We start from the raw sequence: 17,354 nt of genomic DNA, 5'->3' as shown, positions 1-17,354 counted from the left end.
CCCTTTTCAGTATCAGAGGTAAAGCCCTGAAGGAATCATGGCATAAAATGCATGACATAAGCAAGTGACTTAAAAAAAAAATAGAAGAGCTATTTTATTTATCCCTGGAGACAAGATAAAAATGGAGCCAGTGGCAGGGGGAGGGAGAAAAGAGCCGTGTAGACAAAGATCAGAGGGGACATGATGAGACGCCAGATGATAGTTGACAAGGGGCTCCGTGTCCTTCCACTTACCCAGTGGGGCAGGTCCTGAAGGAGCAGGGGGTCTCAGATTAGAGAAGATGCCGGCTTCACTATGCTGGCAAAACTTGAAGAGTTAGGAGAGAATTCCCACATGCCAGCCTGGAGCAGCAGTACTGAAATAGACAAGTGGCATTGTGTGTCTAGCAAAGTTGAATTGAAACATCCTCTTACGTTTATTTAGGAGTTGCAAAGGGAAGCATACATAATTTTCTGAGCTTCCAGGAGAGAAGTGGAAATGGTTGAGAGACACCTTGTAGATTTAAAGGGACCCGACAGGATTAAGACACAGAGATAACCATGAGTTCTGGTACTGAGAGGAAACTACAGGGACCATGGACAAGGGCAGTAGATGCCCTAGGAATCAGAGCTAATGGCCAAAGAGATAACAGCATCCTAGGCCAGCAGAGGGTGAAGTGCAGGGAGTGGCAAATCCAATGTCTCTCGCCATTTTTCCCTCATTACCTCTTGGTTACTTGTAAGACCCTCCCCCAAATATAAGATGGCACCTGGCCAGAAAGGAGACAAGGAATGAACTCTTAACGTGGCTGAGTTTATACCAAAAATGTTTCATTCCAGTTTTGTGAGACTATATGACAATAGGCAGACTGCTGTTTTTTCATCATCAAATGGGAATGCTACTTTTTTCACATGTGAGTTTGTGATATGAAAATTTTATGCATTACACATATTTGAAAGATGTCCAGAAGCCTCTGAGGTAATACACAGTCAGCGGTTGGCCACTATATGGTGTAGCAATAAAAGGTACTGCTACCTCATAGAGCACCTATCTTGTACCCGACTTGGGCTGAGAGTTCTGAGGCAAGTAGCGACCCATCTGAAGCACAAGCTTCAGGCCTGGAGTCAGAGAGATCTGAGTTCAAATCTCTGCCTCTAGTTTTTGCAAGGTGGTCGAGATAAGCATTTAAACTTTAGGGCTTCACTTACCTCATCTAGAAAAATATAACAATCTTCAAAAAACTATTTTGGTAATTAAATGAGGTAATATATGTAACAGTTTAGAACATTTATTAATTGTTAATAGGCGCTCAAAGTGGAAATTAATTACTACTGTCCTCATATGAGGGAATAATTTTTATTCTAACCAAACTTGATGTGTTCTTCCACAATCATTTTATATTTTCTTTATTAATTTTCCATTGCATAAAACAATATTTCTATTCAGTATAGCAATTTGCTGAGGAGGAAATTAACAAATGTGGTAAATACATTGATTTTATATTTGAATTAGCAAAATACACACCAATTATCATAAGCTATAAATTATAACATTTGTATTCTCACATTGAATTTAATCTTCTCCATGAGGAAGAGCAAACAATAATAACAAGCAAAAATTCACTGTCTGGTTCAGTTCTCCTTAGTAACCAGAAGCATCTATTTACAAGAGGTTTTCCTAGAATCATGCCATACATTGCAGACGCTAATTTCTAGAATTTGAAGAGATTTTGAAGAGGACTTAGAAACTAGAAACTATCTGATTTAATTCTTGCATTTTTTTTTTTTTGAGATGGAGTTTCGCTCTTGTTACCCAGGCTGGAGTGCAATGGCCGTGATCTTGGCTCACCGCAACCTCCGCCTCCTGGGTTCAGGCAATTCTCCTGCCTCAGCCTCCCGAGTAGCTGGGATTACAGGCACGCGCCACCATGCCCAGCTAATTTTTTGTATTTTTAGTAGAGACGGGGTTTCACCATGTTGACCAGGATGGTCTCGATCTCTTGACCTCGTGATCCACCCGCCTCAGCCTCCCAAAGTGCTGGGATTACAGGCTTGAGCCACTGCGCCTGGCCCTAATTCTTGCATTTTACGGAGGAGAAAACTGAGGCCATGGGCAGAAATGACTTGATTCGTGTTAACTAGTTATTGGCAGCATTACGATAAAGCGTCTGTTAGTCAGTCTTTGCTGTGTAACAGACTACCCCAAAAGTTGGTAGCTTCTAAACAGTATTTAGTTTTTGCTCACAGACCTGCAGGTCAATTGTGGCAGCTGGGCTCTGCTGGTCTTGGCTCCAGGCTCCTGGTTGGGTCTAGGTCTGCTCCACAAATCTCTTATCCTCTTGGATCAGCCAATGCCAGGGGCATGTTGTGTCATAGTGGAGCTTAGCTGTGAAGGAGGAGAGGCAAAAAAATAAGATGCCTCTTGAGACCTCAGCTCAGAACTGGAACATTCTCACTTCCATCTAAATTCCATTGGCTAAATACAGTCAGATGAGCTAAATCAAAGAAGCAGTGGGACAGGAAAACAAATTTCATTCATTCTAGTTGAAGTACTTCTGAGTCACTTGGGCCAAAGATACAGATATATAATTCTAATGAAGGGAGGACATAAGCAACCATGATGACTCAATTTACCAGAAGATCTCATTCTTCAGATTCCCAGGTAAGCTTTTTTTCCCCTCCACCATGTTCTAAGCAGGCCTCTAACCTAGCAAGCTAACTAATCAGTTAAAACTCTTTTGTGCCAAGCCACATAGGATTAGCCCAGGCAGTAAGTTACCAATGTTGCGTTTAGAGAAAACAACTGGAAAATCTAGGGTCAGTTACACAGAAATGAAGAATAAAAGAAAAGTAATAATAGTCAATCAACCAAGAATGTTTTTCATCTCCCTTCTGCAAAACCGAAACTCTTAGAAAGTTTTCTCCTTAGCAAAAGGGGATTTACAGTTTCAGATCTATCAATTGTTTTTTAATTAAAAATGTATTGAGGTCCTCACGATGGGAGCCTATAAACCAGACATGCCAATTCTTGGCACAGGCAGCCTAGTGTGTGTGTATAAATTATATCCAGGGTGACTTGAGTCTGGCTGGGAGATACTGCAGTAACTCTGAGTTATACTTTCTCTGAGTCAGAACTACTAAAACAGACATTCTTAGAATATTTAAAACATTGATCATAGGCCTGCAAATGGATGACTCCTCTACCTCATCAGGGCTTCTTCTGCTGTCAGTAATAGTTTCAAATGATGATCTTATCTGCGTAAATTATGTTTGCTTCCATCAGCCCAGCAGGCACCAAGCTGGTCCAAAAAGAGATGACCCAGATGCCCTTTGGTGGCTTGTACTAAAATCCAAATTGGCAGCCAAACTCTGGCTATAAATGCCTTCTTTGCCTTTGGTGACATTAAAGACATCAAGGATAAGACCTGATACTGGGCTTCTAAGATACACGGGTGCAGCCCAGAGACTTGTAATTCTCCATTTATGTATTCACTGACTGGGAGCTTGTGATGGATGGCAACTGTGAAGAAGCTGAAACTTGAGCCCAGCTATGAGGTTCATCGCTTAGCAAAAAGGGAAAGTGGGCAGCCAAAGAAGACAGCTGAGAGTGAATCTAAGGAATATAGCAGTCTATCTTCAAAGACCATGGAGAAATTATGTCAAATTTCTTTTGTTACTATTTACAAAACCTGAAGAGAAAGGAGTAAACATTTACCATTTGCCTGAGTGTAGGATTGATACCGATGAATCTTGGTATACAAAATTTGCAGTCCATTGTTTAAATGTTAAAGATTGTCAGTAGGTAAACAGGGTTGCCTTTCTGGCTTCTCCAGAAGAGTGCTGGAGGTTGTTGGCTTCAATAAGTAAGAGGTTATAAGGCCTTCTTGAATGTGAGGAAGAAAAAGTTCCAGGATCCCAGAGCAAGAAATGAGCTCATCTAGTGAAAAATATCCTATACCGGAAGTCACAGTTCTGTGACCTTAAGCAACTTGTTTCCCTTCCCTGGGCATCTGTTTCCCAATCTGCAAAATGAGGGGGCTGCATAGGGTGAACTCTAAGTTGTATTCCAAATGTAATAATCTCTGGATCTAAAATTCTTCTCAATAGCCTCCCTACAGAATGGCCCTTACATCATCGACTCGTTCCATGCTATGTAGCATGCAGAAAGAGCACTTAATTTGGAGATATATCCTTCAAATTTGAAACAAAGTTTATGGCAAGCATCTCTGAAGTCCACTTGGACTCAGAGGACATAGATTTAAAAGAAGGGAGCTGAAAACTTCTACTAAATCAACTCATGATCATTCAAGAACTGATGGGATAAGAACAAACCAGCTCAAACTCGTCATGCAGTTTTTGGACACTTGATCTCATGGTTATCTTTTAGCATGGCATGGTTAACCACTTGAAGCAGGAAAATGAACAAAATGGCTTTTGAACACGCTACTTGGCCTTGTTTGGGATCTTAAATTTCCCCTCCTTCATTCCCATCAAAAGTTTTAGGCTGTAAGGAATAGACTAGACACAGGGAGCTGTAATGGAAACAGCATGGATTTGGTAGTCCAAGTCCATGTGGTTTCAAATCTCAGCTTCACCATTACCAAGGAGGGTGATTTAGCTAAGTCCTTTCCTTCTTTTATCTCTCTCTCCCTCTCTCTCTTTCTTTCTGCAGTTATTTACTGAGTGGCTTCTGTACTCCAGATGCTGCTAACCAGACATTGGAGTGGCGGTGGCAAATAGAGTTTCTGTCTTCTGGTGATTACCGTTGAACAGAAGAGGCAGGTGGGTTTATGCTTATATTACAATGTGATCAGTGCCAATTTTGAAGTTAGCACAAGATGCTGTGGCCTAATACAGTGCTGTCTCTTTCTTTCAAATTTAAAAAAATATCTAAAAACAAAACAAGCAAACAGAAACCCCCCAAGAATCCCTTTATTATAAGTATTGAAGCTAGCACAAGATGCTGTGGCCTAACAGAGTGCTGTCTCTTTCTTTCAAATTTAAAAAAATACCAAAAAACAAAAACAAGCAAACAGAAAACTCCCAATAATCCCTTTAGTGCAATGTTAGAAAGCCACTCAATAAATAACATTCTGTGAATGCCTAGTAAGCTACATACAGTATCACTAATCCTCACAAGTTTTTTATAATCATTGCCCCATTTTATACATGCAGTAACTGGGGTCAGAGAGATTATATAGTTTTCTCCAGGTTACATAGCCACAGTGGAAGAACTGGGGTATGAAGCCAGTTCTATGTGACTATAACGCCCATACTTGCTCTTCATGCAATGTCACAATGCTTTCTCTTCTAAATATGGGTCCTTCTCTTTGTTACCCAGCATACATGACACAGAAGTCACTAAAAGGCAGTTGAGATAATGTAGTCAAACCATGTGAAAAGCCAGTCTCTTGGGTTGCCTTCTTTTCCCTGAGAGTTCACTCAGATTAGGGGCAAGAGGCATCTGTAGGGAAAAAAGGTGAGGAGACTTAGCTACAATTTAATGTAGGTTTTGATGACTGGGTTTCCCACTCTAGGAAGGCCCCTTTCACATTTCTCAGTGTTCTCCAGTTTGCAAGAAGTGCTTCTCCATGTTGTGTGTCCAGCATACACTCACAGTGCCGGAGCTGCTGTGTTTTATCCCTTCCCTGATGCACAAACTCTAACAAAATGAAAGAGTATGTAGAAAAAGCCAAGTACAAAGCATAACTCAGAAATGGTAATGTAACAGGGTCCACCATGGCTGCTGACTAGTCGCATTTGTAATGATTTTCTCCAAATAATGCAAACACTATTTTTTCCTGAGAAAATGAAATATGCAAGTGCCACATTCCACATATGATGGGGGAGAACTCATAAAAGATTTTAATCTTTCCTTGTCAAGCTTCAAAAATGCAAACGGCCTCGTCCTCATTTTCTTTATGCCCTGGACTTCTAATTGAGGAAGCTGGCATCAATTATGCATGTGGGCACGGCTGGGGAGGGAACCAGAATAAATATTTGGGGGGTATCGTTACAAAGAACATCACTTCATCTTTGTGTCACCATAATTTCCTGTATCGTAGTGCTTTAGATTAGAACATATGGCAATAAGGTAGGTAATGAGAACAGCAATTTTCTGAAACAACATTATAACTTTTCCCTCTTTATGGTCACATTTAGTTACAGTACATGCTGCCATTTAGGTATAGAGCTTTATAAAAGCAAATCTCAGAGAGAAGGGAATTCTGGAGCTAGGGCCTAGGAATCTGAACCCCTGGGAACAGAGCAGACCCTGCAGATGAGAATTTGGGGTTGTGGACTAGTTAACTTTTGCTGCAGTAACAATCCCAATTTTGAAGGGGCTTATACCAACAATGTTGCTTGCATTTTCATGTTCTATGAGGACTGTGAGTAACATGAGCTGGCTGAACTCTTATTCAGAAGCCAAGCTAAAGGAGTGGCCACAATCTGAGATGTACTTGTCATTTATACAGGAGTTTGAGACCAATCACCCAAGTGCATTTACTACTTCTGTTTGAGAGGGCACGTTTCATATTCAACCCCAATCCACTATCCAAAGGCACAGGAAAAGGCTGTAAATAAAACAGGAAGGCTTTGCAAAGATGGAGATGTATGTTATGCACTATGGGGGGAAGTTGACAGTATGAACAATATAATCAACCACAGGGTGATTCCATAGCTTCAACCCATCATCACTGGGGAAACTGCGTTGGGGCAATTCAGTAAATCAGCAAGTGAGCAAAGAAAATCATCACCAGTGGTGCTAAGGTGGATTTAGAGTTCATATAAATACACATTTACAAGTATCTTTAAAATACTGGTCTAAATGCCAGGCATGGTACAATGCATTTTGGGGAAATAATGCTAAATACGATGACCTCTGCCATTCAGGAACTCTCCATTTTGAAGGGATAATAGCCAGACCAAGAGCTAAGCAAATGAGTGTACAGAGTTAAAAATGATATAGAGGAACAAAAAAACAGGAGGAAGGAGAGCATAATTGCACTGTGTTAGGTGTGTTGCACATACTATTTTATTTCATCAGCATAACTTGGAGAGGACAGGAATCGTGCAAATGACTTAACCTGAGTATCAGACAAGTTTACTGTTGTGCCCACCTCCAAGCCAGAAAGAAGTGAAGCTGAGAGTCAAATAAAACAGCATGAATGGGAATGGGATGGTAAAGACAATTCATTCTGCCTGACAGAAATCAGGAAAGGACCATGCCACAAAGGTGGCATTTCAGATGGGCTTGATGAATGAACAGCATTTCAGTAGACAGAAGAAGACAGACAGAATGTCCAGCCTTAGGGAGCAGCATGCATCAAGCCCAGGAAGCATGAGAGAGCCAAGATTCCGGGGAATGGACATAACAGTGATCTTATGCGGTTACTGTGTGAGGTAGGATGAAGAATCAGATTGTGCAGGGGTTTGCAATGCCTGTTATGTCAAAGCATTTTGGACTTTACTCTGCAGATAGTGGAACCATTAAAAATGTCTAAGGAAGGATATGATCTTATCTGGATCTTTTAAAAGTTCATTCAGCACTTTGAGAGGCCGAGGTGGGAGGATCGCTTGAGCCCAGGAGTTTGAGACTGCAGTGAGCTATGATTGTACCACTGCACTCCAGCCTGGGCAACAGAGTGAGAACCTGCTTTTAAAAAATCATTCAGTAAAAGGTTCTCCAGGGCACACTCCTAGGACAGGCTGCCTGACCCCACACCCGACCCCAGGATATTAAATAACCCCTAAAGCTGCCTGCCTCTCTGTGAAATCTTTACTCCTAAAGGCTTCAAGGAAGAAGAAGAGATTTATTATCTGTGTGTGTGTGTGTAGGGTGTGTGTGCACACCCTTCTGAATTTATGGCTATATTTGATGTAATCTTAATCAGGTATTTAAATTGTTAATATCTGAGGTGATACTGCCCACATAGTGAATTTAAGCTCTACTGCCCAAATTTCTTAGAGTTGCCTTGCCTGGATTTTCATTCTTGTTTTATTAATTTATTAAGTGAAATGATTTTCACTTTCCCAAGCCAGATTAGCTGCTAAGAAGCAGGGCTCATTATGAAAATAAAGACAAACATGGGTATTCCCCAACCACCCTGCAAAATGCACATGCATGTGCACACACACACATTCATCACAGAGATACAATAAGAAGAGAGAAAAACCAATGGGGAGAAGCTGCATGTGAAAAGAGGCACGATTCTAGGAGTTCCTCATTCTGGCTCTGGTAACTGTCTATGTCAGGCACTCAGGGATCTTGCATTTACCATCAACACCCGGTCCAAAGGTAGGCAGATCCTTTTCCCTTAATTCCCTTTACTGGAAACCCGAAGCTGGCATTTGAAAAGTAACTTCATTTTACATTTAAGGAAGAAAAGAATTGGGTGACAGGAGAGAAGAAAAACACTTTTCTGATTCTGAGAATACCATAGGATTCTGACCAGCTTTCCTCTGTCCAATGCCTCTTATGCTAAGAAAACCACTAAAACTCTTGATGATTGAATGTAATCTTCTCCAGTCCCTCCTCTCTGACTTTCCTGCTCATGGTGGTGAGACCCACCATTCTTCACACCATGGTCAGTTTCAACATTTTTCCTCTGCCAGGACAAATCTCAGGAACCCCAGTTCAAATTTCTGAATGAGCTAGAGTCTGCCTGCCTAGCTTCAATTTTCAGAGAGGAAGTTTTCTACTTCTCTTTTTTTATGCAAAAAATGATGACTCATTGAGCTTCAAAGAGTGAAAAAAGCCAATGGTTTTTAAACAAAAGCCAGCCTAGAGGACTTAATAAATCTGGATCTCTGATCCCCACCTGCTGCAGTTTCTGCTTCAGGTGTTCCAAGAAGGGACTCAAGAATTTGCATTTCTAGCAAGTCCCCAGGTGATGCTGATGGGTTGCTCTCCCACATTTTGAGAACTACAGTTGAGGCCACTTGGGCCTATGGCACCAGCCCCACCCGCTTCTGGCATGTGTGGGTGAAAGAGGGGTGCATCAGTGGGGCAAGTTCAGAGCTTTTTAGGCCTGATTCTAACTTATGGCTTTTTTTCTATTTAACCTACTGATCTTGTCTTTATTATTATTCCAATAGGTTTTTTCGGGACTAACCCAGTGATCTTGGATGAACTGCTGACCTCACTGGGACTCAGTTTTTTTAAAAAATAGCAACAATAATATCATCTCTCAAGTGTTTTGTAAGGAATAAAGAAGATAACAAATATAAAAAACAAATAGCACAGGATATGATATAGCAATAAGTTATCTCAGTCTCCACCTACTACTGCACCTGATTCAAGTTAGAGTCTACTACCTTCTCATATAGGAACGTGAGCCTGTACCAGTTCTTCCATTAAGATGGGCAATGGCGCAGTCTAGTGACCATAACATGGACATGACAATGCTTTACATGTTATATTGGCATGTTCTATTTGAATATAGCATCTGCCAGTCACCATTTTCTCGCTCAGCCCAAAAAAATGATACTTCCATATGGAAGCTGCAAAAAAGAAAGCTATAAACTATGCTAATAGAAGTCTAAATTCCACTTTAATGACTGCTATCTCTGCAACATTGAGTGCAGAATGCCAAGGGAGGATGGCTCTGTTTTAGAGAGCAGGGATTGGAGATTGTTTACTATTGAGTAAACCTCAGATGAGCTCTACACAGTGAGGATTTGTGAGTTGGGGTTCAGCGTCAAGAAGGGTAGTTAATGGCTGCACCACCAAAGGCATCCTGGGAAGGCTGTGCAGAGCCATGATATAAAGAGTTCTGGGTGGTCTGGGGGGCTGAAGTTTCTCGACCTCATCTTTGGAGATGGAAGAGACTAAGGTAGATATGTTAGCATTAAAATTCAAGCACATACAAAAAATACATAATATGTCCAAGTGATTATGAGTGCAGCATATGACTGAAAGGCAAGGTTTTAACTACTTCTCATCTTCTCATTTAGGATAGAATTTCTGGGTTAAAGACTTTAAAGAAAGAAGATTATCCTAATTCATAGCATTTGGTAAAGGTTAATGAGATAATGCATTAAAGGTGCTTACCAAAATTCCTAATGCATAGTGTCCTCTCAATAAATGTAATTATTGGTTACTATCATCCTGAAAAGCATTTTTATTATAATTAATCAATGGTCAGCCGGATGCGGTGGCTCACGCCTGTAATCCCAGCACTCTGGGAGGCCATGGCAGGCAGATCATGAGGTCAAAAGTTCAAGACCATCCTGGCCAACATGGTGAAACCCCATCTCTACTAAAAAAGTTAGCTGGAGGCCGGGCGCGGTGGCTCAAGCCTGTAATCCCAGCGCTTTGGGAGGCCGAGGCGGGTGGATCACGAGGTCAAGAGATCGAGACCATCCTGGTCAACACGGCGAAACACCGTCTCTACTAAAAATACAAAAAATTAGCCGGGCATGGTGGCGCGTGCCTGTAATCTCAGCTGCTCAGGAGGCTGAGGCAGGAGAATTGCCTGAACCCAGGAGGCGGAGGTTGCGGTGAGCCGAGATCGCGCCATTGCACTCCAGCCTGGGTAACAAGAGCGAAACTCCGTCTCAAAAAAAAAAAAGTTAGCTGGGCATGGTGGTGTACCTGTAGTCCTAGCTACTTGGGAGGCTGAAGCGGAAGAATCACTTAACTCAGGAGGCGGAGGTTTCAGCCAGCCAAAATCGCAGCACTGCACTCCAGCCTGATAAAAGAGCCAGACTCCATCTCAAAAAGGAAACAAAACAAAACAAATCAATGGTCATACACCCCGCCCATTAGATTGCAAATTTCACAAAGTCAGGGACCAGATCTGCATGACCACAGTGCCCTGTGCATAGCAGAAGTGTGATAAATATTTGTTGAAGGTAGAAAGGAAGAAAGGGAGGGCTAAATAAGAAATAGAAGATTTGAAGGCTGACGCGGGTGGATCACGAGGTCAAGAGAGCGAGACCATCCTGGTCAACATGGTGAAACCCCGTCTCTACTAAAAATACAAAAAATTAGCTGGGCATGGTGGAGCGTGCCTGTAATCCCAGCTACTCAGGAGGCTGAGGCAGGAGAATTGCCTGAACCCAGGAGGCAGAGGTTGCAGTGAGCCGAGATTGCGCCATTGCACTCCAGCCTGGGTAACAAGAGCAAAACTCCGTCTCATTAAAAAAAAAAAAAAAAAAAGAAAACAAGAAGATTTGAGTAAGGCCTCCACCATAGAGAACTAAAAGGAAAGTATTGGGAAATATGGGGAACTAAGAATGACAAATGGGACAGAATATCTCCTTTGACCGTGGGCCTTAGGAGCATCCTTTCTGACTACGCCCTATTGCTGCATGCTTCTGTTTCTCCCCCATCACCCGTCCTGAAATGCCAAGTTGAGACCTTGCGTCCTCCTCACTAGCAATGGGTATACCCTGAGGCCTCTCAATATGTAGATCCACCTGAAGCTCTACCTAGGCCACTATTTGCCCAAATAGCACCTTTGTACAAATTAGAAAACGGTGCCCATTTTTCCAGGTGGATGTAGCCACACGCTAAGATGCTCTGTCTGGTTAGTGGAGTGGGGGCTGGATTTCAGCTACCCCCAGTCCCCTCCTCCTGCTGGTCCTCAGCCAGGTGCAAGACATAACCTGTACAACTATAGCTGGTGGGCCGGGGCGCCCTTGAACTTCAGCACACCCGCACACATTATGGAGAGTGTATTTACAATGTGTGGACCCTGGGGCCACAGGGGTGTGTAAAATAGGCCTCCCGTCTTAACAAAACTTATTCTCCAATGAAGGAAGAGATGGTAGCCTCTTCAGGTTGTTTAATCAGTCAAATATTTGATTAAAAGGCCTAGAAGTGAGACATACCTGGTTTGAACACAGCAGCTGCCATGCTAGCCAGCTTTGCTACCTTGAGTAAGTCACTTTACCTTTCAAAGCCTCCATTTTCTCATCTTGAAAATCAGTGTAAGGGGGTCACCTTCATCAAAGGCCTGCTGTGAGCATTAAATGAGGTACAGGTTTAGGCTTCATATATTTTGCTATAATTGTCATTCTAGAACCAACTTAATATAATCACAAAGAAAATGGAGACATCATTCTGGACTGGGACATTCGGAAAAAAAAAAAAAATCCCCAAGCCAAGCATGGTGACATACGCCTGCAGTCCCAGCTACCCCTGGGGGCTGAGGAGTAGAATCACTTGAACCCAGGAGTTCAAGAGCACCCTGAGCAACATAGCCAGGGTCTGTCTTTAAGAGAAAAGTAAAAAGATCACCAAAGCAGAGTAACTTGAGCATGAGTGGTACCTTGAGAAGACGCAGAAGCAAAGGTTACAAAAACAGGCCCATTGTGAGGTAACAAGAGATAGTGCGGGATGTGGCAAACCAGAGCATGTGTACCCCATCTATCTAAAAGCATCTATGCTTCCAGCATTTGAGACCAAGCGATATAGTCTGCAAGCTAAATGCTGCCTTTGCAGGACAGGCAAAAACAGGCAAAATACTGGATAAGGAAATTCCCAGTCTTCTCGGAAGGCTTCTCCTTCCTATAATCAATTGCTGTCACTGTTTCTTCCTATTTCTCTAGGGGTTTTTGGGAGAGATTCTGGGCCCTTGAAATCCCTTCTATGAATCTTCCCTGATGATGGCGTAGACCCAAAGCCACAGAATACAAAGCCACTCTATTTTCAGACTCTTGAATGGTACCCCACAACAAACTCTTAGAAATGCCAGGCCTTTCCTCTTTCTTCTCCCTTGCTGCTCCCGCCCACTAAATCTGAGATGAATTGAGTGCAGAGACTTCTCACTCAGAGTACATTGTTTGAAAGTTTGTGTCATAAATGCATCGATCCTGCCTCATGCTTCCAAACAGAATCTCGATGTTGAAGCACTCCTTTAATCAAAAGTAAATTATGTACAGGCCACGTAGGCCAGCTCAGCTAGCCTCACAAAAAAAGGCAATCCATCATTTATTCGTAAATGTCAGTGAAATCTGGGGATCAATATGTGCGCCCATGTGGATTATGTTTATTATTTTTCTGTAAATATCAATGCCGAGAAATAGTTCGAGGGAGCGTGTAGGTGCCATGGGAAATCAGAACCTAATGTAGGGTGTGTGGTTGCATGGTGGTGGAATCTTTCCAAGTAGATTCGATCTGTTTTTGGCGCTCCTTTGCATGTGAGAGCTGGGTCATCTCTGGTCTCATGAGAAATAGAAAAGAGAGAACAATTCTTAGAGCAACCAAGGAGTCTGAGAAAATTCCAGAGTTGATCTACGCTACAATGAGGTGGAGATGGCTTCTTCTGATACATTCTGAAGAGTGAGTATGCGCATAGAAAATAAAATAACTCCAAAAGATCTGCTTCATCCACAGGATCCCTGGAGCCAGAGGCAAGGAAATCCACAGCACTGTCCCATCCACAGGATCCCTGGAGCCAGAGGCAAGGAAATCCACAGCACTGTCCCATCCCTTCTTTCATCAGCTTATCCTGATTGGTGTAACCTCACAGGTGATGTCAGAGTCCAGGCAGTCAGGGGAGCAGCAAGCAGATGTTTTAGAAAGGAAGGATCTTGTTTCGGGCTTCCTATTACTGTCTTTCTTTAATTATATAGGCAAAAGAAAGTCTTGGAAGTTTCTGTGTGAGTGAAAGGTGTGATCAAAGTGGGAGTTTGAAAAGACAATAATAAATATTTGACTATACTATATTGGAAGCAAAAGAGATTGAAAGTAGAGGGGCTAACTGCGAGGCCCAGGCTAGATGGGTATCCACCTCTTTGCGGTCCATAGATCACAAGCTGTGAAATCAGGCATGCTAGGGCTCAAAGTTAAAACCTCATTCTGTTAATGACTAGATGCATAAATGCAGCAACTTATAAGACCTTTCTGAGCCTCAGTGTCCCGCTTTGTAAAATGGGGTTAATAACAACAGCTGAATTTGTCAGGATAGGCTGGAATAGAATCATGCTGCAGAACAATCCCCTGGATCTCTGGGGCTTATAAAAAAGGTTGCTTTTCCTCTCATGTTTCAAGCCCATCCTTGTCAAAGGGGTAGGATGCTGTCTGAACCATGCGCTTGGTCTTTTCTAATCACTCGTGCTTTACTTCAAGGGATTCCGGGAAGTATAATCTTGTATTTGTTCAGAATGAGAAGAACTTGATATATTTGCCAAATAGCACTCAGAGCTCACACTGAACGCATAGGGCTTGGGGACAAATTAGAGGCAACTTACTGACACGAGGCCCCGTGTCTGGTACCTGATGGGGAGGTATCTGCCAATGGCTCCTGACTCTGAGCCAGCTCTTTGATGTCAGACTCTGAAGGCTGTATTTGATTTGAGAGACAACCTAGTATCACTGTGGGTGTGAAGAAGGAGAGTGGCTAGCTAGTGGGTTTTTGAAATTAGCTATGGAGAGGGAGGTTGGAAGCTTTGAGACACTCCTGGAGGTGGTGTTAATGGCCCAGGCATGTGATGATGAGGACAGTGAATACCTACTGACACATTGGAGGTCTTGTGGTCCTGCTGGGAACCCATGTTCCCAGGAACCACGAGAGCCCTGGGAACAGATGTCATGAGCATAATGACTGCCTATTTTAATGGAAGAATCAATTTAAGCTGTGGCAAATCATACAGTTCATGCCCAGCATGCTTAAGGACATCCACACTGCTTTCTCCCACTAACGTTTCTTCCTGTCTCTATACTTCCACTGGGAGCCTTGCAATTTTGTCATTCTGGATTAGGTAACATGAAACCCGAGATCTAGGCCTATTACTCAAACTGTCTCTGTGACCTTCATAAGGTAGTCATGTTCCCTCTCCAGGTGTCAGCAGACCCGTCTGTAAAACAGAAGAGTTAAAATCCATCATCTCTAAGATCTCTTTCAACACCAGGTTCACAGTTTCTTGAAGAATACCAGCAGTGAGCAGAAGATTATTCTCCTCATGCCAGTTAAAATTGATAAAATAGTCTTAGAATATCTGATTTGGTTAATGCGTTCTTGCGCTTCACAGGGTCCATTTTCCCCAGCCTTGGGAAGGCTAGAAAAAAAAAAGGTAGAATAAAATCAGCATGTATATAATTTATAGGAGTTATGGGGAAAGAGGTGGGATGAAATCAGGATGTATGTATTTATGGAAGTTTAATATTTTGGGAATCATTAGGAAAAGGTAACTCAACTCATGTTTTTTGTTTTCAGGTTTGGGAAAAATCTCTGCAAACTCTTCGGTAGGTTTCCCTGAACCTTGGTTAGCAGGACTAAGGGAGAAATATGAGTTTGCTTAGGATCCGTGGTGTGCATGGAGCGCATAAGCTCCATAATATGGGCAGGGATGTGTGTCTTGCTCACTCCTGTATCCCCAGTACTGAGAATGGTGATGACATAAATAGGTGTTCAACAGATATCTATAGAACAAACACGTGAATTATATAGAGAAAATGAATCATGCCTGGGCTCTCCCATCATTTCCAATCCTCTTCTTATAAGCCAAAGTTGTTTTTCTTATAAATGCCTCCAGGGTTTCCCTCTCCATCCTTCCACCAACACAGGCAAAGCACTTAATCCATACTTAATCCTAGTACAGGTCCTTAGTGACACATATGCTAATCTGCTTTTCCCCACCTAGTGCCCAGATTTGTAAACCGATTCCTGCTAAGCCTTCCTTTCCAGAGAGGTGGAAGATTTCCCCTCCTCACTTTGTGGAGTGAGGGGACCTGGGAAAACATCTTTCCCTATCCTTTTCTCTTGAGGGAAAACAATAATTAATGCATCACAAAAGAAAAGTAAATATTCTCACATCAGATGTATTATCAAAGGAAATGATAAGTTGTTTTCAGAGTGCTGAGCTTTTTTTTTTTTTTTTTGAGACACAGTCTCTCTCTCTCTTTCACCTGGGCTGGAGTGCAGTAGTGTGATCTTGGCTCACTGCAACCTCCACCTCCTGGGTTCAAGCGATTCTCTTGCCTCAGCCTCCCAAGTAGCTGGGACTACAGGCGTGTGCCACCATGGCCAGCTAATTTTTTGTACTTTTTAAAGTAGAGACGGGGTTCCACCATGTTGGCCAAGATGGTCTTGATCTCTTGACCTTGTGATCCACCTGCCTCGGTCTCTCAAAGTGCTGGGATTACAGGGGTGAGCCACCACACCTGGCCAGTTGAGCTTTACATATAAGGTAGATTTGGGGACCAGATAAACTGGTATGAATCCCACGGCTGCCTATGGTAGGTATGAAAATTGGCAGGTTACTTTAATGTTCTTAGTTTCAGTTCTTCCCCCCTAACATGGATGAAAATAATAGTAATGCCTCTCAAAGCAATGTGTAGAACAAATAGTCATTCGTTTATTTATTTAACAAATATTTAGCAAGTGCCTTAGATGTCCCAAGCATGATTCTGTAGCCTCTTGGATACAGCAGTTAACAAAGCAGAGGACACATCTCTGTCCTTATTTTGCTTATCAATTAGTGTTCAATAAATATTAGCCATCATTATTATTGATATTAATGTTACACTAATCATGAATACTCTAGAACGTTTATCCAGACTAAGTAATTGATATCCGTGAGTCATTTGTATTTACAGCGCAAACGCAGAGGACAGAGCTCTGAATTGGGTCTACAGGATTGGGTCCATAAGGAGAGGGGAGGAGGAGGGAGCATAGACTGGAGACCTGGCCTCTGCCTTCAGGAATTTACAGTGCACTTGCAAAGACTAGCAAGGATGAAAGGACTTTTGAATTTAAGAAACGTGCATAAATTAAACATACCACTCTCTTTTGCCTGTCCTTAGTTACCTCTGAGTAATAAGAACACGAGTGGATTTTCAACACTGTCTGCTGTAATCTGTGCAGAACCATTGAACCGTTCTGAAGGGCTCAGGAAGAGAAAACTGATGGCTTTATCTGAACTCCTTGGGAAAGAATGGAGTTTAATAAGTAAATGGATACACGTTTCTTAAACTGGCAAGAGTCCTCATCAAGCCTCCTGACAAGGCAACAAGCAGATGAATGCCAATGTTACGTATCTGATACCCATGCAGGTAACTCTGTGATTTTATAGATTTTTAGCCTCTGAAGGAGATTTCAATTATCCTCTTATTCAAATCTTTACATTTACAGAGAAGGAAATACATGCAGAAGGGGAAAGTGATTTCAAGCGAGGTTGTGCAGCTGGCCTGTGGACTGCCTGAACCAAAGCCTCAGTATCCCCATTCCCTGTACAGTGATTTTTCTAGAAAATCTAGAAAAAAAAATTCTAGTGATTTTCTAGAAAATCAAGAAATTTAGGCTTCTCTTGAAGCCTAAAGCCTCAGTATCCCCATTCCCAGTTCAGTGTTCTTTCTAGAACCCCTTGAAGCCTCCTTTTGCCTAACTTTGAGTGAAAACCCTTAGAGCTCAATGGACTTCTTAC

The 17,354-nt window shown here is 42.3% G+C and overlaps 1 long non-coding RNA gene across 1 annotated transcript in view; it reads right to left on the bottom strand.

Annotated features, from left to right (window-relative positions):
* The window catches only part of LOC108589139 (uncharacterized), a 247,315-nt gene that overhangs the window by 21,056 nt on the left and 208,905 nt on the right, over positions 1–17,354 (bottom strand). The window contains exons 3-4 of the long non-coding RNA XR_001908246.5: positions 2,228–2,364; positions 234–355 (exon numbers count right to left, since the gene is read on the bottom strand). This is a non-coding gene — a long non-coding RNA (uncharacterized LOC108589139). The remainder of the gene's footprint in view (positions 1–233; positions 356–2,227; positions 2,365–17,354) is intronic.

The sequence above is a fragment of the Callithrix jacchus genome, chromosome 19 (genome assembly GCF_049354715.1).
Source record: "Callithrix jacchus isolate 240 chromosome 19, calJac240_pri, whole genome shotgun sequence".
Lineage (NCBI taxonomy): Eukaryota > Metazoa > Chordata > Mammalia > Primates > Cebidae > Callithrix > Callithrix jacchus.
The sequence above is the reverse complement of the archived record's forward strand: the minus strand, read 5'-3'. Positions and strand labels throughout refer to the sequence as shown.